Source organism: Thamnophis sirtalis, unplaced genomic scaffold (genome assembly GCF_051295495.1).
Source record: "Thamnophis sirtalis isolate CommonGarterSnake01/CBP01778 unplaced genomic scaffold, rThaSir2_p1.2 scaffold_5, whole genome shotgun sequence".
Taxonomy (NCBI): Eukaryota; Metazoa; Chordata; class Lepidosauria; order Squamata; family Natricidae; genus Thamnophis; species Thamnophis sirtalis.
The window spans coordinates 80,747,269-80,772,042 of NW_028261385.1; positions in this window are offsets into that span (position 1 = coordinate 80,747,269).

The following is a 24,774-nucleotide window of genomic DNA, read 5'->3' on the forward strand; positions in this document are numbered from 1 at the left end:
CTCCCTTTTCAGTCTAATGTGCCAAATATGTTCGAAAAAGGATATCACCTCCCCTATTCCCTTTGAACCAGTAGAAGCTTCATGAATGGAATACTGTTTGGGGTTATATCCATTCTTATATCTATTACTTATATCTGTTTTTAAAATCCAGTTTTTTTCCTCCCTGTCCTTAGGGGAAACTCCCCCCCTCACCTGGATTTTAAGAATGTATGTACATTTCTGTTCTGCTGGACTTTTACTACTAATCTAGAAATATTCAGGAATAGATTCTGGAGTTATTGGGGATTTTTATCTTTCTTGAAGTAGTTTTCAGTTTCATGTTATAAATTTGAGAAGAATATAAAAAAAGTGGGGAATAGTCTTTGGTGACAGGTTCATCGCTAAATTGAAACAGGTGTTTAGTGGCAAGATAAAATTCTTTGGCATATTTAATTTGCTCCTGAGATTTCTTATTACTTATGATATTTATCTTCTTAGCTGAACATTTTACTTCAGCTGAATTTTTCCCCCTTATGGGCTATGTCTCATCTTGTTAAAAAATAAATTAAATAATGCCAGATTTTCTATCACTTTTGATTTTTGTATCTCATCAACCCAGATATCAGATAAAGCAGCAAAACAAAGAGATATAGTCAACCTCTGTGGGCTGTATCGACACCAAATCCAATTCACGTTAGGAAATATTAGAAGAATCAATGGTTAACTAAGATTGTACCTAGATTATAGCAAAATAAAAGCAATAAGAAAGCCACTTTAACGGAAAAAATATGAAGTTGTTGGAAAGGGATAGCTACTTATTTATTTAGTTATGTATTGCAACTTGTCAACTGCAGGCACAGGTAGTACAAAAATTTCAATTAAAACTGAAGATGAAACAGATGGGCAGAAAACTACAAAGCATTTAAGAGCAGTGTTAAGAGAGAGGGAGGGGGAAGAGAGAGAGAGAGAGAGAGAGAATCAGTATTAAAAGTCCACTAGCACAAAAGCAGTGTTTACTGTACATTTAAGGCACAAAAAAAGAAAAGAATCAATGTAATATTTTCCAGGAATTAATAAATTTGCCCCAAATCTAATATAACATGTTCTACAAAGCATATTTCTCTTGTCTCACCTAAAGTGTTTATAGTTTCTGAATTGTTGATGGTATATTCAAACTATATTGATTCTTATCCATATAATAACCATTCTTAGTCAATCTGAATCTGACAAAAAGAGGAAAAATTGGTGGGTTTTTTCGACAAATCTCGAATATTTAGAGCAGAGGTGACCAACTTTGGCAAATTGTTGGCTAGGTAATTCTGGGAGTTGAAATCTACAAATCTTAAAGTTGCCAAGGTTGGGCACCTCTGATTTAGAGCAGCAGCCCCCTTTGGTCACCAGGGACTGGTTCTGTGGAGAAAGGTTTTTCCACAGACTGGAGAGGGCGTGGTTTTACATGCTGCCTGCATCCCATGGATGGGGCTTTGCTTGTTTTCGCAGCCCAGTTGCTGGCATGCCACAGACTAATGCCAGTCCATGGATTGGGGATTGGGGACCACTTATTTAGAACACCTTATTGCCAATCAGGAACTTATTGGTTATTGCCTATAATTTTAGAATAGCAATATATTCAATTAAAACATTTGGCTCAAATGTATCAATTGCATTGAAATCTCCTGAATTACAATCAGTTTTGGAAACTACTTTAGGTGAATCTCATTAGTTATATACAAGTCTAGAATTAATATTGGGAAGTGTCCCTCCCTCCTTCCCACACTCAATCGATCGATCGATCGATCGATCCAACCATCCATCCATCCATCCATCTATATTATTTGTTTATATATGTGTTATTTTGCTCGGCAATACAGGTAGTCCTCAACTTACAGCCACAATTGAGCCCAAAATTTCCATTACTATGAAAGACAGTTGTTAAGTGAGTTACACCCCATTTTATAACCACTTTGCCAAAGTTATTAAGTGAATTATGTGGCTGCTAAGTGAATCTGGCTTCCCGCATTGACTGCTTGTCAGAAGTCGGCTGGGAAGGTTATAACTGGTGATCACATGAACCTGGGACACTGCAACTGTCATAAATACATGCCAGTTGCCAATTACCCACATTTTGATCACCTAACCATAGGGGTGCTGCAACGGTTGTAAGTGTGAAAACCAGTCATAAGTCATTTTTTTTCTAGTGCTTCCCAGCTCAGAAGTGGATTTATCCTGTTATCTTTTCTTTTTCGTTCTTCCCTCCCAGCAAGACAAAAGGTTTTCTTTGCAGTACATCCAAGCTGTTTTAGAGAGAGACGGGGCAGCGCTTTGCAATTTGACAGCTTGGTGGAGTGGGGGAAGAGAAGACCAAAACAGGTTGGAAGAGAAAGAGGGGAAAAAGTGCCAGGAAGTGAAATGAGAGAGACAGAGAAAAACAGGAGATTCAGAAATGCCCATGTGGGATTCCCAGAAGACATCTTGTCCAGGGCCTTGTTTGTCCTGGCAACATTACTGCAAATCTCAGAAGATAACATCTCTGTGCAGAGAAGAAACAAGAACTAAGATCTGTCTGCTGTAATAGAAGTAATAAGCTGATAGTATCTGTTACACTATGCTTTCCAACCTGAGAATTACAGGAATGTAAGAAGAATTTAGGGGACGTAGTGGCTCAGTGGTTAAGACTCTGAGGTTGTCGATCAGAAAGGTCGGAGGTTCGGCGGTTCGAGTGCTGTGTAACGGAGTGAGCTCCCGTTACTTGTCCCAGTGTCTGCCAATCTAGCAGTTCAAAAACACGTAAAAATGCAAGTAGAAAAATAGGGACCACTTTTGGTGGGAAGGTAACAGCGTTCTGTGTGCCTTCGGCTTTTAGTCATGCCGGCCACATGATCATGGAGACGTCTTTGGACAGCTCTGGCTTTTTGGCTTTGAAACAGAGATGAGCACCGCACCCTAGAGTCAGGAACAACTAGCACATATGTGCGAGGGGAACTTTTACCCTTTATCTTTTAAGAAGAACTTGTGGATGTGAAGCTGATGAATTGGAGATCTAATTGCTTTAGAAAACAACCAAAATGATTCTGCATAGTAATTGGGTAAAATTAGCTGTGGCGTCCAATCCTGCCCACATTTTCTCAGAAGCAAATCTCATTCTTTATTCTGTGGCAATTACTCACAGGTAGAGCTGTGATTTTTAGATGGAGCTTGGTGATTGGGCTCTGCAACTAAAAAAGGAAGCATTTACTTAGCAATAATGACATTACATTGAGTTAATCTCTATAAAGTAACTAAATGCACCAAAATCACATCCTTGTCAATTACAGTTTGCCTGAGCAAGATGGGCACTAGTATTTCCAATAGGTTAACAATAACTTGGAAACAGATTTTATTTACCTACTGATCCAGCTGTTAATCCACGGATTTTAATTCTATTAAAAGGATATGCAGAAATCATTATGAACAATAAACATAGTGATTAGAGAAAAATCTAACATGTCTATTCTGAAAATATAACCAAACAGGTAGCGCCCTAGCAGTACTATGAGTCAGGCCAGAGAAGGAAATTTAAATTTGAATAGAATGAGATGAAAAGTATTGTCTTTAAAGAAGTAAAACGCAGAAAATATACAGAAATTAATAAGAAACAAATGAGCAAAGTCTGAACTAGATGAGGCTGTCCCTTCAGGAGGCAAAGATCCTTACTGAAATAAATCTGAAAATACTATATGGGTAGTCCTTCACTTACAATTATTTGTTTAGTGACCATTCATAGTTACAATGACACTGAAAAAATGACTTACAATAGGTACTTGCCTTTTCAACCGTTGCAGCACTTCCACAGTTACATGCTCAAAATTTGGGCACCTGGCAACCAGCATGTATTTTATGGTGGGGTGGGTTTTTTGATGATGGTTGTAGCATCCCAGGGTCATGTGATCTCCATTTGCTGTTTTCTGACAAGAAAAGTTAATGGGGTAAGCTGGATTCACTTAATGACCACGTGAGTCATTTAACTGCAATGATTCGCTTAACAACAATCGTGGCAAAAATGGTCATAAAGTTGGGCACAACTTGCTTAACAACCGCCTTACTTAACAATGGAAATTCTTGTCCTAATTATGGTCGTAAGTTGAGAACTAGCTCTATAGAAGTGTTTTTCAAACTTGACAACTTTAAGATGTATGTACTTCAACTCCCAGAATTCCTCAGCCAGCACATTTTAGAGAAAGAACATTTCTTTTGATAGTTTCTGCAATCGTGTAACTCTACAATGTCTAAATGTCTATGGAGATTCTCAGTCATCCAGGCCATGATTGTCTCAAAAGTGCTTTTTTCAAGATGCAACTGGACTTTCTGGTTCTTTCTTTGAAGGCATTTCGCTTCTCATCTAAGAAGCCTTTTCAGCTCTGATCCTTTTATTCCCCACCATCCAGTCAGAGCTGAAGAAGTTTCTTGGATGTGAAGCGAAACGTCTTCAAAGAAAAAAAACCAGAAAGTCCAGTTGCCTCTTGAAAAGGTACCTTTGGGATCTACAATGTCTAAGAAATAAGTCTTGATCATTTGAATCATTCAGAGCAAATCTACACACCTGAAGTTCCATTATTATTAGCAGCCATTCCCACCCATAGTCTTTCTTCCAAGGCTGTCTCTTGTGAGTGTAGGATGCCATGGCAATTTGAGAAAGAGACACTGAGAATGTTGGGCTATCCACTATAGTTAGAATGGCATTTTGGAGAGGCCATTTCTCCTTCTTTGAGATACAATGTTGGGCAATAGTTTTATTTTCCAGAAGGAAGACATCACATCTTTACTTACATTGAACTTAGCAACAGAAACTGTATATCAAATATTATGGAAAGATTATAATGATTATGGGTTCCTCTAGAACCCAACCAGACCCTGGTACCTCTTCTCAGCCCTTAAAACATAATCTTCTTGCTCCTTTTGATTACCTGAACATTGTAATACCTAGGCAGCAGAGGTTTGGACCAGTTCTAGAGAACTGGTAATTCTGAGAAATGGTAAATACCACCTCTGACTGGCCCTGCCCCATCTATTCTCTGCCTCTTGAGTCCAGCTGATCAGGAGGGAATGGGGATTTTGCAGTAACCTTCCCCTGCCACATCCACCAAGCCACACCACACCCACCAAGCCACACCCACAGAACCCATAGTAAAAAAATTTGAACCCCACCACTGGAAGGCAGGGTTAATCCTCCCTGTGTGTCAATGCACTAGTAAACATTGCAAATAAACCTGATAGTCCTACAGTGGAATCAGGTGGGAGAGCTCTGAAGGTTAATTGACTTTCTGCTCTTCTTGAACCAGAACGATCCTCATGTTTGAGAGCTGAACAAAATTATATGGCAATTATACCTTTTGCACCGCAGGCGAAGGGATTGAAAATCACTCCAAAAGTCTTTTTTGCGATCTTTCACTATTTAAGGAATAGACTTCTCTGATTTATAGGAAATGCTTCAGTGGGAAATTATGGTAAATCATACCTTCTGCTTTGCTGGTTATGAGCTTTAAAGAGCTTAGAGTTTTAAATCAATAGGTGGTTTGGTAGTACGCTGATGCATTTCGGAAAGATTGCTATGCTTCAGTAGCCTTATTTATAACTTGAAAGATTTCATATTATTGCTGTTTGGGAATACTAGGTAAAACTGGCTCATCCAAGCCCATTTTCTAAAATTTCTCCAGATGTTCTCATTTTACTTTATTATTTAGGTCATAACAATTTCTGGACATTTCAGGTAACATTTAGGGTAAGAATTTTCAACCTGTAAACTCAGACACTAAGATGAGCTTTTAAATTTTATAATGAAAATAAATTTAGAACTTAATGATATATTCAGCCAGGGAAAAACCCAAAGTATTGCTATGATCCAATGGCGATAATATTCAACCTGGTCTTGGAGCCCGACAATTGGCTAATCAATACTTGGAAAAACCAACACCAGGTTTTAAATTGTTGATGTAGATATCCTATTGCATCACATTAGAATAGTAGGCCTCATACAGTAGATGATCAACTATAATGCTAAAATGGTACATTTCTAGAAATCCAATATTTATGCTGTTGCTTTAACTAAATGTCTTTGGAAAACTAATCATTTTGATAAATACAATATTTTTTCTGTTTTGTTATGTTCTGTTTGTTATTACCATATTTTTGGGAGTATAAGATGCACTGGAGTATAAGATGCACCTTAATTCTTGGGGAGGCAAATAGGGGGAAAAAAATCTGCCTACCAGGTATTCATCTGGCTAGCATCGTTAGTCTGATCAGCTTCAGCACATAAGTTTGCTGGTTTTGAACATGTGTGCATGTGCTTTTTATCCCCTGGTTGGGGATAAAAACAGCTTCTAAAGCACAGCTGATTGTTGGAGGGAGCAGCAATGAGAAAAGCAGGCAAAGCACGAAGATCACTTAACTCGTTAGTGCCTCATTAGGGCTGAAAAAAAAGCTTTGAAAAAGCTGCATTCGGACTATAAGACACACCCAAATTTTCAGCCTCTTTTATGGAGGGAAAAGTGTGTCTTATACTCTAAAAAATACAGTATTTTAGTGATGATTTTTGTATTTTCAATAAATGTCTTTTCAGGGATGAAGGCAAAGCAATAATGAGATTTATAACCATTTCTTTTCATGTTATTTTATCTGTTAAGGACATTATAGGTGAATTCATAGTTTTAAAACAGTTGTCAGGCATCTGAATTTTGATCATTTGGCCGCAGGGATGCTGCAGTGGTCGTTAAGTGTGAAAAATTATCATAAGTCATTTTTTTCAGTGCTGTTGTAACTTTGAATGGTCACTAAATAAACTGTTGTAAATCGAGGACTACCTGTACCAATAATTTGAAATGGAAGTATTTAGTCTTCTGCTTCATTTACTTGAACTTTCTCCATATTTGAGGGAGATTCCATTTTAGGAAGAGGTTGCTGAAGGTATGGTAAATCCCCACTCTTATCCAAACTCAATCCATAAATTCTCCTCGAATTTTGTCCTCCCTCCCCCAAGGATTCCAAAATTTCTTTTTCTAGCGAATGGAGAGACTTGGATAGACTGATTCTGTATGGGATCAGGTGCCATGCCTCACTCATGGATGAGAATGATATTTGAATCTGTCCTACCTGTAAACTAGCCAGCTGTGGATGTCAGAATTTTTTTCTTGCACATTCATAGCAATACAGAGTACAATTAAAAAAAAAAACCAGCTTCTGCAGTCTTCAATTTCTGTAGGTTTATAATAACTTTACATTTAATAGGAGACATTAGACTTCATAATGGTTCAATACTATTTTCATAGAGCCATCTTATGTATGCCTATTTGGAGGAAGTTACCAGCAGAAGACATTCCTCCACTTATGAACACAATTCAGCCCAACATTTATATTGTTTAGTGAAATATTTGTTAAAATGGAACTTTATTCCATTTTACGAACTTTCTTGACATAGTCTTTTAAGTGAATCACTGCAGTTGTTAAGATAGTAACATGGCTGTTAAGTGACTATGTCTTCCCCAGTGACTTTGCTTGTCAGAAGTTTGCAAAAGAAGATCACATGACCCTAGACACTGCAACTGTCAGTTGATGAGCACCTGAATTTTGTTTTTGCCATTATAGTTTTGAACAGTCACAGAGTGAACTGTTGTTAAGCCGAGGACTACTTGTGATAAACCACTTAAGATGTTAGTCTACCCACCATCACTTACCTTCCCTACCGGTTCGCAAATGTGAGCCCGTGCTCGCTCGCTTAACTCACACGCACCGTGTCTGGGCATGCGCACCACCTTCTGCACATATGTAGTGCTCACGCATTACGTCTGGGCAGGTGGGTGGAGCCTCCTGCAGCTGCCACTACCAGTTAGGCTGAACCGGAGAAAACTGGTTGAATACCACCTCTGGTCTACACGTCTTTCATTCATTCATTCATACACACACTCACTCACTCACTCACTCACTCACTCACTCACTCACTCACTCACTCACTCACACATAGACAATAAGGAGGAAAGAAATCCTAAATCAATTCACATATAAAATATGATTAACCTCCAATATTCTTTATGTTGTCACATAAAGCCAATAATTGAATTCATGGTTGTTTAAAACTAGCAAGCATGTACCTTGCATTCACACTGCACAAACTCCTTCTTTCCTGGCAATATGGAAAAAAGAGAGAGAGAGATATTCAAGGTAGCGTGTGGCCTAAATCCTTTCATGCTTACATGGATTTTGAATTCGTTTATTAAATGTTTAATGAAACTAGTATTCCAGACTTTAATTAAACACAGCAGTATGATAATATGTCACCAAAAGACACCTACAGCATATTTTCTCAAGGTGCTTTTATGGATGAACTATTTTTATGTCTTTTAAAGCCTAAGAGAAAATACCTCAACAAAAGAACAACTGCTATACTTAAATGGATTCCTCTGCAAGATCTGAATCACTGTACAGGATGTAAATACTTTGCTGTAGACAGAACAAAAAATATGGTATATAGCAGAGATTAATCAGTCCCTTGGACAGAGTTCGTTCCATGCTCTAGATGCAAGCAGGAGATTTATACGAGTAATGAAAATTAAACTTGGCTGCAAAGACCAAGCAATCTGGTACAAGTAAATTTAATCGTTCTACCAACAGCACAGATTTCAGGGAAACAGACAGAAGCTCTTCAAAGTCTGTTTATTAATGTGACATTTTTGCTAGTAAATTGGGCAGAGCAGTTTTACTGTATCACAGAAAAAGCTACAATTGCAAAAAGGTCCGACCTTTTTTTTTTAAAAAAAAAATCTGTAGTTAGTGACTTTCCGAAATTAAAACAATATGCCCCTTGCTTGCTTTGCTTGCAATTTGCCTGAGGAGGCTAAATTTATTGGGACCAATATATGTAAACGGTGAAAAATCATTCCATAGAAAAACCCTGGAAACGTCATTCATCTATCTCTGGAGATTTCAGAAAAGTTTCACATCATTTCATAGTCCTAAGGCTGTGATGGTGAACCTCTGGCACGCATGCCAGAGGTGGCACACAGAGTCCTCTTTGTGGGCATGCGCGCCATTGCCAATTGCTCTTCTTGTTTCTGGCATGCCAGCTGGTCTTCACGGGCACCGGAGCACCAGAAAACAGCCGAAAAACGGCCTGAAAAACAGTCTGACAATGACCCCCAAAACAGCCTGAAAATGGCCTGAAAGCAGGCATGCACATACCAGGCAGCTGGTCTTTGGGTTTCAAGCGCGCATACATGCACATGCATGCAGGCGTATTCTGGTTTGGGCACTCAATGCCAAACAGGTTTGCCACCCCGTCCTAAGGACTAGAAATTGCCTAAAACGTGGAATCTCCGAGGTGCTTTTTCAAAAGGCAACAGGACTTTATTTTTCCTTGAAGAAGTTTCACTTCACATCCCAGAAGCTTCTTCAGTTCATGACTTGGATGACTTAGAATCTGCATAGATATTATTTATAGCTCGTCCTCAACTTACAACAGTTCATTTAATGACCATTCAAAGTTACAACAGCCCTGAAAAAAGTGACTTATGCCCATTTTTCACATTTACCATAGTTGCAGCATTTCTATGATTGTGTGATCAAAATTCAGACCCTTGGCAACTGACTCGTATTTATCATGGTTGCCGTGTCCCAGGATCATGTAAATGACCTTTTGTGACCTTCTGAAAAGCAAAGTCAATGGGGAAGCCAGACTCACTTAGCAAACATGTTGCTAACTTAATAACTGCAGTGATTCACTTGACCACTGTGGCAAGAAATGGGGCAAAAGTCACTTAACAAATGTCTCACTTAGCAACAGAAATGTTGGGCTCAGTTATGGTCGTAAGTTGAGGACTACCTGTACAATGGGGAGGTGAACATGCCAAGATTCTCAGGATGTCAGAGTCTATACATTCAAGGTTTCCACAAAATTACAGCACCATCACACTGATGACACCAATATTGCAATTCCTATTTACTAAAAAGCAAGTACTGTATTTCCCTGAAAATACGACCTACCCCAAAAACAAGCCCTAGCCTGATTTCCCCCAACTGTGCCTAAAATAAGCCCTAACCCCAAAATAAGCCTTAGTTAAGTCCCACCCACTGACTGGCTGTAGGAGATGGGGTGAGGGACAGGCTAAAAAATCAAGCTAGGGCAGGAGGAGGGGAGGAGCTGCCGCACACACCAGTGATGGGTTCCAGATCCTGTCACAATGGGTACGCTGCGACGGGAACAAGTGTCCACCTTGGGCATGCATGATGCACATGCATGCGCACCCACCGCCTTGCAATGCTCCAGCTGCTGGGCGGAGGTCACGCAGGCTCCATACGCTGTGCGTACATGTGCAAATGGCCCAGTTGGCTTATATACAGGTAAGGAACGCAAGCAGGCAGATGGGCCCTCCCCTGTAAAACACCATTCCGGTACGGTAGCCACTGCTCCCAGCAGCCACTGGAACGCCTGTACTGGGGCATACTGGCCGGAACCTACCACCGCCACAAACCCTGCACCAACTCACCTTAGACTACTGCAGCTAGGCCTCCCGCTGCCCGACTTCTTCTGCCACAGCTCACAGCCACTCATGGCAGGACATGAATGGCTACTTCTTGCTTTAGCTTTGCCCTCAGTTGGGAACGGGGTGGCTCATGGCAAAATGGTGGGTGAATTCACTTGCAAGATATTCCTAAAGCCTCAGCAGGAAGGGAGGGATGCTTGGGTAGTAGGCTGAGAAAATCGAGGTTGACATTTCACATTCCTGCCTTTTGTGAACTTTTGGCAAGGAAAGCAGAAGCAACAGAGACCCTGGCTTGTTTTTCTCCCACAACTCTGCCAGAAATGAGTCTTCGCAAGGCTCGTCACACTGGTGCAGTCTCTTGTGGCAGGATGCTACAAGGCTTGCTGTGTCATTGTGGGACATTGAAACCATCATAACTATGAACCAGTTGCCAAGCATCTGAATTTTGATCACATGACCCTGGAAATGCTGCAACAGTCATAAGTGTGAAAAAGGTAATAAGCCACTTTTTTCTAGTGCTTTGAACTTTGAACTTCACTAAGTGAAGAGTGGTAAGTCGAGGACTACCTGTATAGCAGAATGCAATCCTCAAGGTGTTGGGTTTTTTTTTGCACAATTGCCTTAAGATTCTATAGAGAGCTCTAGTTTTTTTAAGAGCATAGCAGAGCATGATAAAAACAAAGGCACAATATATCATCACAACAGCCATCTTGACATTATTTATAATTTTGTGTGGACACCCCTTGAACATGGACATGAAAGGCCCAATGCTTTGTTTGGAAGTTTGCTCATCAGTCCAGAAAAAGACAATGATAATTTGGCAAAGGAAAAATTCATTAGATGGACTATGAAGGAATGTTCATTTTGTGATTAGCCACCCTTACCAATAATTTTTTGGAATGTGTTTGCAACGGTTCCACATATGTATACAGCAGTATTTCCTAACCTCGGCAATTTTAAGTTGTGTGGACTTCAACTTCCAGACTTCCCAAGTCAGCAGAGACATCACCCTGAATTCTGCCTGGGGAATTCTGGGAGTTGAAGTCCATACCAGTGATGGGTTCCTACTGGTTCAGACCTGTTTGGCTGAACCGATAGTGGAACTGGCAGTGACCCAGGCCTGCCATGCCCCCAAACTGCATGCGCAGAACAATTGTCATTGCACATTCCCCCCCCCATTTTTTATCATTTTGTACATGCACAGACCTATTTATGTGCAAATGTGTACACGTACGGAACAGAGCCTCACGCCGCCGCCACTACCGGTTCGCCCAATTCAGGGCAAACGGACAGAAACCCACCTCTGTCCTGAAATAATCAGTATCATAAATTAAAACATAACTGTTTTGTTATAGTTTATGAGCTTTTGTAATTTATATCTATTACTTATCTCTTCTAATTTAAACAGCAATTTATAATGTAATTTGTTGGTCTATTATTACTTAACATTACACTAATTAACATTTTGGCTGTTAATAAAATGATACTAATTAATATTGAATTACATGTATACTCATTTTATTTTTTACTTTCCTTTAGAGAATATCAATAGTATCATAGGAGTGAGTAAGAGAGGTCATTATAAAAATACAAACTGAATTTTAATAATCACAGAGGAATTCAACAGCGCCTTTTTTTTTCTTCAATAATCACTAACCCTCTCCAGATATTAAATCATTACCAAGGCTGCAAAGTTACCCTTTTCAACTCTGCATCCTTCATTCAAAAATACTGAAAAACCTCGTATCACCCATCCCCATAAACAAAGAGCATAAAAACAAATTGAGTAGTTCTAATAATAAGTTTATTGTTACAGTCGGCAACCAGCCAGAGTTGGGTAGTTTAATTTAAAATCAAATTAAAATGCTAATTACTAGTGATAATAAACCTGTAAACAAGGCTGAGCATTATTACTATTTATACAGAAGCAAGGAGAACATGAAGATGAATGAAAAGCACCGAGGCCCCCTTTTTTTGACATACATATAGAACAAGGCTTTGCAACTACTCCAGGCAAATGTTTTAATGTATTTTGGGAGGAGTCAATCAATTGTATTTGCCAGAATGAAAAGGAAACATTCAAATTAGAATCTGGTGTGTTGAGATTAATTCGCATCATGTTAGCTAGGATCCACAGTAGGACATCTGACTGGTTAAAAGTTCGATTGCTGTAATTTTGTAGATCACGCCTTGTATTTGCTAAAGAATATTAAATCAATATGTCATACTGGATTATTTGAAGTGATACAGGCTCAAACACTTTCAAACATATAATTATATAGTCATAAGACATAAGAAATTTTCACTCCTTCTGTGGTTGGGATGATGATAAAATACATTTCTTTCCCCAAGCTTTTGATGGTAAATTGATTGTTAATGATTGATTCTAATCTATTTTTGAATGTAATTTTATTAATTTTAAACAGAATATTTATATTCTTTTTAATGTAGTGTAGCCAGTTACCTTGAGTCTTGGGATAATCAGAAATGTAGGGACTAAATATAATAATAAACTCAGCCTTTGGCTTAAAAGTATTTGATTTAAGTTGCAACAACCCAGTCTGAAATCCAGCTCTTCAGCAGGGTACCTGCTCAGTACTGGATCACTCTTATTGCTCTCTGAAGTTGATTGGTTGATTGGTTGGTTGATGTTACCTAGTTGGGTAATGAAATGTCTACAAGTGAACAACCAAGCTCAAAAAGCAACAAGAATTCCACAATTTTTGTGCTGAAATAACAAGGGGGCAGGCTTTATACTGCCTCAGCGATGGTTGGATCATGCTATCATTAATGGAGAAATAGCCAACCCTTCATAGATATGGTCCTCAAGCAGGTATGAACCTTTCCCTTGCAATTAATCTTTCTTAATTCTATCCCATCTCTTTTCTTTTTCCCGTTGGACAATTGCTTCTGGCATGGAGATGAGAGATGAACATGAAACAGAGCCTCATGGGAATTGTAGTCCCAAGACTCCACACTTCAATAACACTGAGTTATATCACACTAAGTATGCTAAGATACTACTAAGGACTGAATAACAGAATAACAGAGCTGGAAAGATGATGATTGGAAGTCTTCTAGTCCAACCCTCTGCTCAAGCAGGAAACCCTATACCATTTAGGACAAATGGCTGTCCAATCTCTTCTTAAAAACCTCCAGTGATGGAGTCCTCACAAGTTCTGAAGGCAAGTAGTTCTACTGATTAATTGTTCTGTCAGGAAATTTCCCCTTACTTCTAAGTTGGTTCTCTCCGTGATTCATTTCCATCCATTGCTTCTTGTTCTGCCCTCACTTGCTTTGGAGAATAGGTTGATTAGAGTTTCAATATTTTAAGCCTTTTCTCTTGCCTAGCCTTCCCTATTGCTTAATTTAAACAAAATCCGTAAAGAAAATATTTGTTGTAGAAACCTAGATTTTTTACAATACATTGACTTCCAATCTCTTTTGCATCGATCCCTTATCATCTTTCACTTTAGTCTGCTTGACCTAATTGTTGTGAAGGTTTAATCTAGCTCACTTGATTGTCATAGAGAGAAACGTGAGGTCTTTAAGAGAAAGGCAGCATACCAGCTTAATCAATCCATAATAGGAAGCAATCTTAACCAAGATTTTCAGATGGGGCTACCTTTCAAAATGTAACAATGATTTAGCTAGAAAGGAGCCAGAGCATCAGCCTTACTTCAATCTTCATCCCATTTCCCCACCGAAACAGGAGGTTCCCTCAAAAAAGCATCAGCTTCTCCTTTGAGAACAGTGCAGCTTCCAAACTATCATTTTTCATTAGGTGGCAAAGTCATGGTTGTAATAAATCTCTCCAGATTTTTTTTTAATTGTGCTGAAATAAAGCCCAAGTTTGCCTGCAGCCCTCTACCTAATGGTCTGGTAGGAAATAATACAATTACATACGTTTCAGCATTGTAGTGTATATTTATGTTCCAGCTGTTCTGTGATGAATCCTCACACCCTTAAGCTTTCTCTCAGCTAAATTCCTGGCTGCATGCCTGAAATATGAAAGAGTGCCCCCTGATGGTCTCTTATTCACTTTTTCTTGAATTATTACCCTAAATCATTTCTCCCTTTGTTATTATCTTGGCAGGCTTTGGGAGATATTTATTTAATTCAGGCTTACAATCTTAGATCCTTTTATTTATGAACATAAAGACATACATTATGTGTGTTATCTCTAACTCCCCTTCTCCACCGGTGCTAATTCACATACAAAATTGAAAAACCTTGTAGATTGGTAGCACAATGCACAGCAAGTCGTCTTAAAACTAAAAATCTATCCTTTAGAACAGTGGTTCCCAAACTTGGCAACTTTAAGACTTGTGGACTTCAACTCCCAGCAGAGCTGGCTGGAGAATTCTGGAAGTTGAAGTCCACAAGTCTTAAAGTTGCCAAGTTTGGGAACCACTGCTTTAGAACAAAGTATAGGTAGCCCTCGGCTCATGACCACAATTCAGCCCATATTTTCCATTGTTAAGTGAAACAATTGTAAATCACAAGACCATGTGGATGTTGCAATGGTTATAAGTGTGAAAAATGTTCATAAGTCACTTTTTCATTGTTGTTGTAACTAAGAATGGCCACTAAATGAACTGTTGTAAGTTGAGGACTACCTGTAATTAGTTATTCCTTCAGCTTTCTTTCCCCTCCCCTTCTCAGTGTCACCAGCTAACCGGAAAACATCGTCCATTACTAAGGTGACCAGATTTTCAGATTGGTAAAGAGGGACACCTTTGACCCGGGGGGGGGGGGGGTGTTGATTTAAAATTTTATACGGAGCAACAAAAATTTTCATACAACACAAAAATAGTATTGTAATATTTTTTTATTTCAACATAACTACAATTTACAAATATAATACGTTTATTTACATTTATATTTATTAAATATATTGACAAAAATTATGTACAGTACAAATATAATACGTTTATTTACATTTATATTTATTAAATATATTGACAAAAATTATGTACAGAATAATTTTACTCTTTGGCATATTTCTCACTTGAGTGAATTTTTTTTTAGTAGATTGCTGTCATTGTTTAAAAGGTCATGAAATTTTTCATACGAATTTGTTAAATTATATTTGACACATAAAATGGCTTTCAAAGTCTCAACACTTAATTGTGATATTTCTGATGTCCACACTTGATTTACCGTAGAAAAAACATGTTCAGTCGCAGCATTAGTTCCTGGTAAGGACAGCGCGTATTCCACAATTTTTAATACATTATTGTATGAAATATGGTTTGTTTGAAAATGATGAAATATTTCTAGCCATTTGTTCTCTATTGTCATTTTTGCTGATGCCCAAGATTCAACCTTTTCCTTATTCATATATTGTTTTAAATATGATACCTCAATAAAAAGATTAGTTTCAGAAATATCTCTATTTGGGAAATTTTGATTAATATGATCGAATGATTTTTGCACATCATGCCAATCAAGTTCTTTTTTTAATGCAACCCAATTAAAATGTTCAATATCATTATAATGTACCGTCCACTCTTCTAAATAATCTACGCAGTTACTATAGAACTTTTAAACATGATTCATGGTGTCTGCACGATTTATTGCACCTTGTTCTTCTAGCTGCCTTATACTATTACGGATAGTTATGGGAATAAAAATATTTTCTAATTGCTTTTGACACTGAAATTTTAAATTATTAAGTTCATTTGCTACTTCGATTACCGAAATTTTGTCACCTTCAATAAGTTTTATACTATTTTGAAAAACAGCTGCTTGATTGTGTACAAACTCTAGCCAAATTTTTGAAGATTCTTTTTCAAAAAACTCTTCTAAAATTCTAGGACATTTATCCTGTGATAGAAAGTAGGACTTCAAAGGATCGTATATTTGCAAAATTCTTTCGACAGCTGGCAAAAGAGCTAACCAGCGCATTTTACTGTATCCAAGTATTTTGCGATATTCGACTTCCGCAGTTTCACAAAATTCTTTAAGCATTTCAACGCGCACAGTGTATATATAGAAATAAGAATATATTTTAACAATAATATTTTCCACATCTATGGGCAACAAGTCAGCAGCTGTTTGAATGGCGTTATGTATTATGTGTGCTGCACAACCAACACCAATAATGTTTTGATTAAGGTTTTTGTTTAATTTATAAAAAGTATTATTTGTACCTCTTCTCGCTTTTCCTCCAAAATTTGCATTCGTCTTGTCTCCACAATATGCAATTATTTTGTGTTTTAAATTGTTTTGTTCCAAAATATTAACAATGGAACTAAAAATTATTTCAGAAGTTTCGCCAGGCAAAGAAACAAAATCTAAAATTCTAATTTGTATTCCAGTTCCCGAATCAAAAAATCTAATAAGGGTTGGAAATAATTTGATATCCTTATGATTAGATGCATCAGAATATATGGATACAAAATTAATTTTCTCTAGATTTTTGTTTAATTCTGAAAATGCATATGGGGAAAGCACATTACGCACAATTGCCTTGGATTTTGTTCTAGCATAGGTAAATTTTTTGTTGAATAACTTTTTGACAACTTGTGATGTACAGTCCATAGATCTGAAGGAATGATTGTGATTAATAGCATGAAAAGACATAAGTCCTTCTGCTAATGCTAATTTCTTTTCTTCGTCTGCATACATTGGTTTACGAAAATATTCCTGCATTCTGGAGGAAGATGCAGCAGCATCTACATATCTTTTATGTTTCTGCGTCTCCAAGTGCTTTGTAATATCATGCCTCCCACCGTGCGAAATAGAAAATTCACCATTACATTTCTCACATCTTACTATGTGATCGCTTTTGGTTTTTTTAAGAAAAGGAAATTCACTTCTTAGATCATCGTTGAATTTGCATCCTCTTTTCTTACTCATTATGTTAATAATCTAAAAAAAATTAAAATTATATGATTTTATACGATATAACATTCAATGAGGGTGAAACACACCAAATCTGGCAAAGCTGCCTTGCACCAACCTGGCCTGCCCATAGAATAGCAACCACTTTGAGACACACTTTGAGACACGCAGGAGAGCGAGGCGGCGGCGGCTGTTTCACCTCCCGCAGAGAAGTTTCACTTGGTTCCGGAGCTTCTGCCGCCCATGGCGGCCCCTGTGCAGCGCCGACACAGGCGGCAGAAGCTCTGGAACCAAGTGGAAGTTTTCTGCGCGAGGTGAAACAGCCGCCGCCACAGGGAAGGGCGGCGGGAAGCGACCACACCTCGCGGACTCGCGGCATGGTCGCTTCCCACCGCAGCACAGGGGCTGCCACGTGCGGCAGAAGCTCCGTGACCGAGTGGAAGTTCTCTGCACGAGTGAAATAGCCGCCGCCGCAGGGGAGGGCAGCGGGAAGTGACCACGCCTCGCGGACTCGCGACGTGGTCGCTTCCCACCACAGCACAGGGGCCGCCACACCGGCAGAAGCTCCGGGACCGAGTGGAAGTTCTCTGCGCGAGGTGAAAATCCGCAAAGGGGGAGAAGGAGGAGATGAGGGCTGTCTCCTCCCCCCAGCGCCTCCCGATTCCACCGGTACCAGTCCATTCCATTACTCACCAGTGAGTTAAGCTAAGCCTAAGCAGTTGCAACCAAAACAAAAGACGAAGTGAAATGGAGACTCACGCAGGCGTGCTAAGCTAAGCGGACTCCAGCCAATCAGTGAGCGGCAGGCTGGGCTGGCTTAGATTTTTGTGTAGGATAGAATGGAACGAGCCAGCGAGCTAGCTGCTAGCAGCTGATAGGTGGGGGAGCGAGGGAGCTGCGAGCGCCAAAATAAAGCGTGTTTTTTAAAGAAAGGCCCGGGACGCGGGAAAATTTATGAAAAGGCGTGCCTGTCCCGCCAAATGCGGGACGTCTGGTCACCCTATCCATTACAAACATTATCAGGATCACTATAGACTCCAGTTATATTGGGAATGTAAGCTCACATGCTGAAAATTGTACAGATAGCCCCTGATTTACAATAACAATTGACCCCCAAATTTCTCTTGCTAAGTGAGACAATTGTTAAGTCAGTTTGGCCCAGTGTGGCCCAGTTTGGTTCCACAAATCTACAGTGCCGTTTAGAATGAAATTCCAGTTCCCTCCCTCCGCCCGTCCACACATCATCAAGATGAAGAGTGAGAGGACGAATTCTGGGAGTTGAAGTCCACAAGTCTTAAAGCTGTCAAGTTTGAACACCCCTGGGTTTTTTTCTAAAGCGTTAGGGGTTCAAGGGTCTTGTAACTTGACAGCTTTAAGACTTGTGTTCTTCAAATGCCAGAGTTTCTGAGCCAACGTTTTGGCTACTAATCAAGAGTGTTGTTAAGTGAGTTTCACCACATTTTACAAGTTGGCCACTCCCACCCAGTCACATGGCCAGCAAGCCACTCCCACCCAGTCACATGGCTGGCAAGCCACTCCCACAAAGCAGGCCACACCTACAGACGAGATTCTAAAAATGTTTGAAACCCACCACTGGTTTTGCCCCATTTTGCGATCTTTCTTGCTAAGTCAATCATTGCAGTTGTTATGTTAGTAACATGGTTATTAAATGAATCTGGCTTCCCCATTGACTTTGCTTGTCAGAGTATCACAAATGTTGAACACATGACCCCGGAACATTGCCGTGGCTCATAGCAATAGCAATAGCACTTAGACTTATATACCGCTTCACAGTGCTTTAAAGCCCTCTCTTAAAGGTTTATAGAGTCAGCATTTTGCCCCACAATAATTTGGGTCGTCTTTTTACCCATCTTGGAAAAATGGAAGGCTGAGTCAACCTTCAGCTTGGTGATATTTGAACTGCCAAACTGCAGGCAGCCGGCAGCCAGCAGAAGTAACCTGCAGTACTGCATTCTAACCACTGCGCCACCACATTGATAAATACATAAATGTTGCAAAGCATTGAAATTTTGATCATACGGCCATGAGGCTGCTGCAATGGTGTAAAAGTGAAAAATGACCATAAGACACTTTTTTCAATATTGTTGTAACTTTGAACAATCACTAAATGAATGCTTGAAAGTGGATTACATTACCTGTACTTTAAATGCATTTTGGAGCTGGAAAAGACTGCTATGTGCTTTCTGTTATATTCTGATGAAATAGTCCATGTCTCTGTCTTTTCTAGAAAATTTGGTGTCTTTTTTTTCTTTTTTAATTCATCAGAAAAGTCAACACAAAAAGCTATTTACACTATGATAGTCACACAATTAAGATCAGGGCTTCCAAAGAGACACCATGCATCCTAAGTATTCTTTACATATAATACCATATTATAATCTCCCATTAGTGTAAGATTAGTGTTTGTCTCTGGAGGCTGTGGGGGTGGGGAATCCCCACCTGACAAAAGAGAGGAATTATATTCTTTCCTTTTTATCTTAAAAGGAAGCTGCAGCAAAACTGCGCAAATATGGGAAGAGGTTAGGAAAGGTGGGCTCGTCTTTCTGCACTTAAGCAAACCTATTTCCTGTCTGTCTCAGGGTGGAATGTTCTCGTTTATGGCTGTTCGTGGCACAGGTTTTTACAGGTTTCTGTAATATTCTGGTACAAAGGTGAGATATGATAAAATCAGGTAATGGAATTGTAGACATCTATGTTCTGCATCAGAATATGCCCTATTTTTTTTAGGTAAAGGTAAAGGTTCCCCTTGCACATATGTGCTAGTCGTTCTTGACTCTAGGGGGTGGTGCTCATCTCCATTTCAAAGCCGAAGAGCCAGCCCTGTCCAAAGACGTCTCTGTGGTCATGTGGCCGGCATGACTAAACAGCAAATGCACATGGAACACTGCTACCTTTCCACCAAAGGTGGTTCCTATTTTTCTACTTGCATTTTTTTACATGCTTTCAAACTACTAGGTTGGCAGAAGCTGGGACAAGTAATGGGAGCTCACTCTGTTACATGGCACCAGGGATTTGAACTGCCGAACTGCCGACCTTTCTGATCAACTAGTTTAGTGTCTTAGCCACTGAGCCACCATGACCCTTTATTTTTTTAAAGCATCCTTTAATCAATTAACAGTAGCAACTGAGTGATTGATTGACCCTGGGGCCAAGGGGCCATTGAAATCACAGCTCATGTCCTACTGTATGGCCACCCACTGTAGGCACTCAAAGACTCATCACACCTTACATGACTATCCCAGAAACGCTATAATCATTTTTATGTAAAACTATTATTGTCGCATGAATATGATTCAATTCCTCGAACAACATAGCTAAGTTTCGTTACTCTGTCTGTAAAAGTGGACAAAATTTGGTCACACATTGATTTCACCATTAATTGTAATATATCACAATGCCTTGTTTTGTTTTGTTTTGATGTTTAATTTTTTGGTGTTGGTCTGTGGACCATAATAAAGACTGAATAGAAGTGAATAATTGATTGGTTTTATTTTTAAGGTCATACTTTGAAGATTCCTATTGAGGTAAGAATTATTTTGATTATTTGATTAAGAATTATGATACTGGATGAAGAGGAATAACATCTATGGCTTTAATGCACAACATAAACAAAAGGGTAATTTGCACCAGGATATATGATACAATGAAAGGTATTGTGTTTTTTTCTTCCAATGTTGTGGCCTTGATCTCCCCATCTGTCATTTTTGTAAAGCAGTTTCTCTTCCTGATCTCCCATGTCAAATTTGAAGGGGAATTTTTTCTACCAAAACAACAATCTGATATGCGTGCAGTAATGTTTATTCATATATGTGGTACCTTGCTCAATAGTAGTAACTGTGAGAGGGATCTTGGAGTCCTAGTGGACAACCATTTAAATATGAGCCAGCCGTGTGCAGCAGCTGCCAAAAAAGCCAACACAGTTCTAGGCTGCATAAACAGGAGGATAGAATCAAGATCACATGAAGTGTTAATACCAGTTTATAATGCCTTGGTAAGGCCACACTTGGAATACGGCATTCAGTTTTGGTCACCACAATGTAAAAAAGATGTGGAGATTCTAGAAAGAGTGCAGAGAAGAGCAACAAAGATGATTAGGGGACTGGAGGCTCAAACATATGAAGAATGGTTGCAGGAACTGGGTATGTCTAGTTTAATAGAAAGAAGGACTAGGGGAGATATGATAGTAGTGTTCCAATATCTCAGGGGCTGACACAAAGAAGAGGGAGTCAAACTAGTCTTCAAAGCACCTGAGAGTAGTTCAAGAAGCTAATCAAGGAGGGAACTTAGAACCAAGGAGACATTTCCTGACAGAATAATTAATCAGTGGAACAACTTGCCTCCAGAAGTTGTGAATGCTCCAACACTGGAAGTTTTTAAGAAGATGTTGGATAATCATTTGTCTGAAGTGGTGTCAGGTTTCCTGCCTAAGCAGGGGTTTGGACTAGAAGATCTCCAAGGTCCCTTCCAACTCTTTTTATTCTATTCTTTTGTTTGAGACAAAGATTGAAAAAACAGCTTTGGGACAACCATGACCTGGATGATTGAGAATCTCCATAGACAGCTCTTATCTTCTTTAATCAGTTCCTCTGCTAATTCTGTGATATGGTTCCTTCTGCTGCTAAAAAAACTGGTCACTGGGTGCGTTATTCTCTAGACAAGAAAATTGCCTCTTTTTCAACAGTTTTGCAAAGAACTTTTTTTTTTAAAAAAAAGGACAATGGCTATGAAACCTTTGCGAGATCAAGTAGGTGATCTCGAGAAAATAGACAAAGCACTTTGCAGTGTACAGTATGTCCACTGAAAAGAACGGTATTTCATCAGAAATAATTATAGATATGCATTTAATATTTGGGAAACTGCAAATGCAGGTCAAATATTAGTGGATCCCAGAGGGTAGGTTAGTAAACATAATTAATGCCTTTGACCTACATATGTACAAAGCTGCACAGTACATAAAACTCTACATAGCTCATAAAAATAGCCATTTTAAAAAGTAGAAAAGAAAAAGGAGGAAGAGAGGATAACGTTTTGAAGGTATCAAAGAAAATACAGTTTTATTGGACAATATTTTCTGCCTGGCTGTGAGGCAAAATTAGGCTACATCACAGATAAAATGATCTTGTTTTCTTCTAGGAGGTAGGAAATCTACCAGTAATTGTCTTCCTTGGGAAAAGAAGAGAGAGTATAAAAAGGAAGACTTGCTTGCTTCATAAATTACTTGGATCACATGGGCATATGCCCCATTCTGAAGGTCACTAAAAAGAATATTAAACATGTAGACTTGTAGTATTGACAAAATGCTGTGTGTGCATGTTTAGTATTCTTTTTAGTGACCTCCAAAGTGGGCATATCAGGGTGAGCAAATCCTCATTTTCCTCCTGTTCTGGGATACCAGGGACTCTAATCTGCAGTTTTCCAAAGACAGCAATTTCTCAAGACTGCATGATTCTGCAGGAAGTTAGCTCTCACCCCTCTCCTAGAAAAATAAAATATTTTAGAAAATATTAAAAGAGCAGAATATTTCCACTAAAAGGGAGGCATGAACTCAGCCCTCCCCACCTTTGTCAACAGGCCATTAAGGCCCATGGGCTAGTCTATTCTACATAACAAAGATCTACCTCCTTCAGACAGAGCCATAATAGGAATCCCAAAGCCCTTTCATTACATCATCACCCAGCAAGAGTCAACCAAGCTTGGGACTCAGGACAGCCTACAGGGTTGCCCCCGCATGGCCCCATGGGAGTCTGAACACCAATCAGAATACAAACTCAAATTCAAAGCCCAACAGAGCAGAGGTGAAATTCAGCAGGTTTTGACCAGTTGTGGAGAACCGGTAGCGGAAATTTTGAGTAGTTCGGAGAACCGGTAAATATCACCTCTGACTGGCCCTGCCCCCATCTATTCTCTGCCTCCTGAGTCCCAGTTGATCGGGAGGGAATGGAGATTTTACAGTACCCTTCCCCTGCCATGCCTGCCCAACCACGCTCACCAAGCCATGCCCACAGAACTGGTAATAATTTTTTTAAAATCCAACCACTGCAACAGAGGGCAATTTCCACTACCAGTTCTGGTGAACCGGTCCGAACCGGCAGAATTCCACCTCTGAAGACAACCATTCCAGAGTGTAAGATATAGAATAATGGATTTAATGAAGAAAAAGGTTAGTAGATATTTAAACAGGACTGCTTACAATAACAATAGTTCAACAGTGGAATCAATTATCTAGGGAGAGTTGTGACCTTTACGGGATCTGTTAAAGCAAAGGCTAGTCAGCAATTAGTCATAGACATTTTTAATTTGAGTTCCTGCACTGAGCATAGTTTGGATTTGATCGCATGAATGGCCTTTGTAACCCAATGGATCTATGAAAATTGAAAACCAAGTATGACATTCATGTGATACTTTCAGGAGAGTGGTAACCTAGCTATACTTTGTAGGAATGGCAGCTTCAAATGTCATCTTATTAGCAAGTATGAACTCTGTTCAACAAATATGATATTTAACAGAGCCACTGTTTTATATCTGAGATATAAAATTAATAAAAGTTGAGCTTCGAGTTTCATATATACACCCTTTTTACTGTGGTGGATATTTTTTTCAGATTATGTATGGACAAATGGGACACGGAGGCTCAGTGGCTAAGATGCTGAAAGGTTGGCAGTTTGGCGGTTTGCATCCCTAGCGCTGCTAGGGAGCTCCCGTTACTTGTCCCAGCTTCTGCCAATCTAGTAGAACCTATGTAAAAATGCAAGTAGAAAATAGGAACCACCTTTGGTAGGAAGATAACAGCGTTCTGTGCTCCTTTGGCATTTACTCATGTCGGCCATATGACCACGGCAGTGACGTGCAGTCACTAGAGGCAGGGGAGGCGGGGCCTCACCAGTCTCCTGAGGAAAAGGAAACTATTTTTAAAATAATTAAAAAGGCCAAGGTAGTTGCTCCCAGACTCTAAGTCACAGTGACTCTGAGTCTCCTTAGTGGAGTTAGTAGGAGGAGGCTAGAAAACTATGGGCCTCCTTTGCATATGGAATTTTTTGCCTTTTAAGAGTTAACCAAGGGTTAAAAAGCAAAAATTCTGTATGCAAATGAGGCACGTGATTCTCCCGCCTCCTCCTGCAGAGAGCACTTTGTTTAGAGCCTATTTTAAAACATTTAAGCAGAGTCATCCACGTGGTGACTCTAGCAGCAACTAGCCTAGCCTGCCTGGCCCTGGCTAGACCAAATCTAGCATTTTTGATGCAGCTGGAAGGTATGTGGGTCAGAGGGAGGGGGCAGGGGGGAGGAATTCAATTTATTTATTTGTGGAGGGACATGGGGGGAGGTCCTGGGGGAGGGGGGGCAGGATGTCCTGCCAAGGGTGGTTATAGATCAGTGACGTGCGGTGAGCTTCATGGCCGGTGAGGGTCCCGCTCTA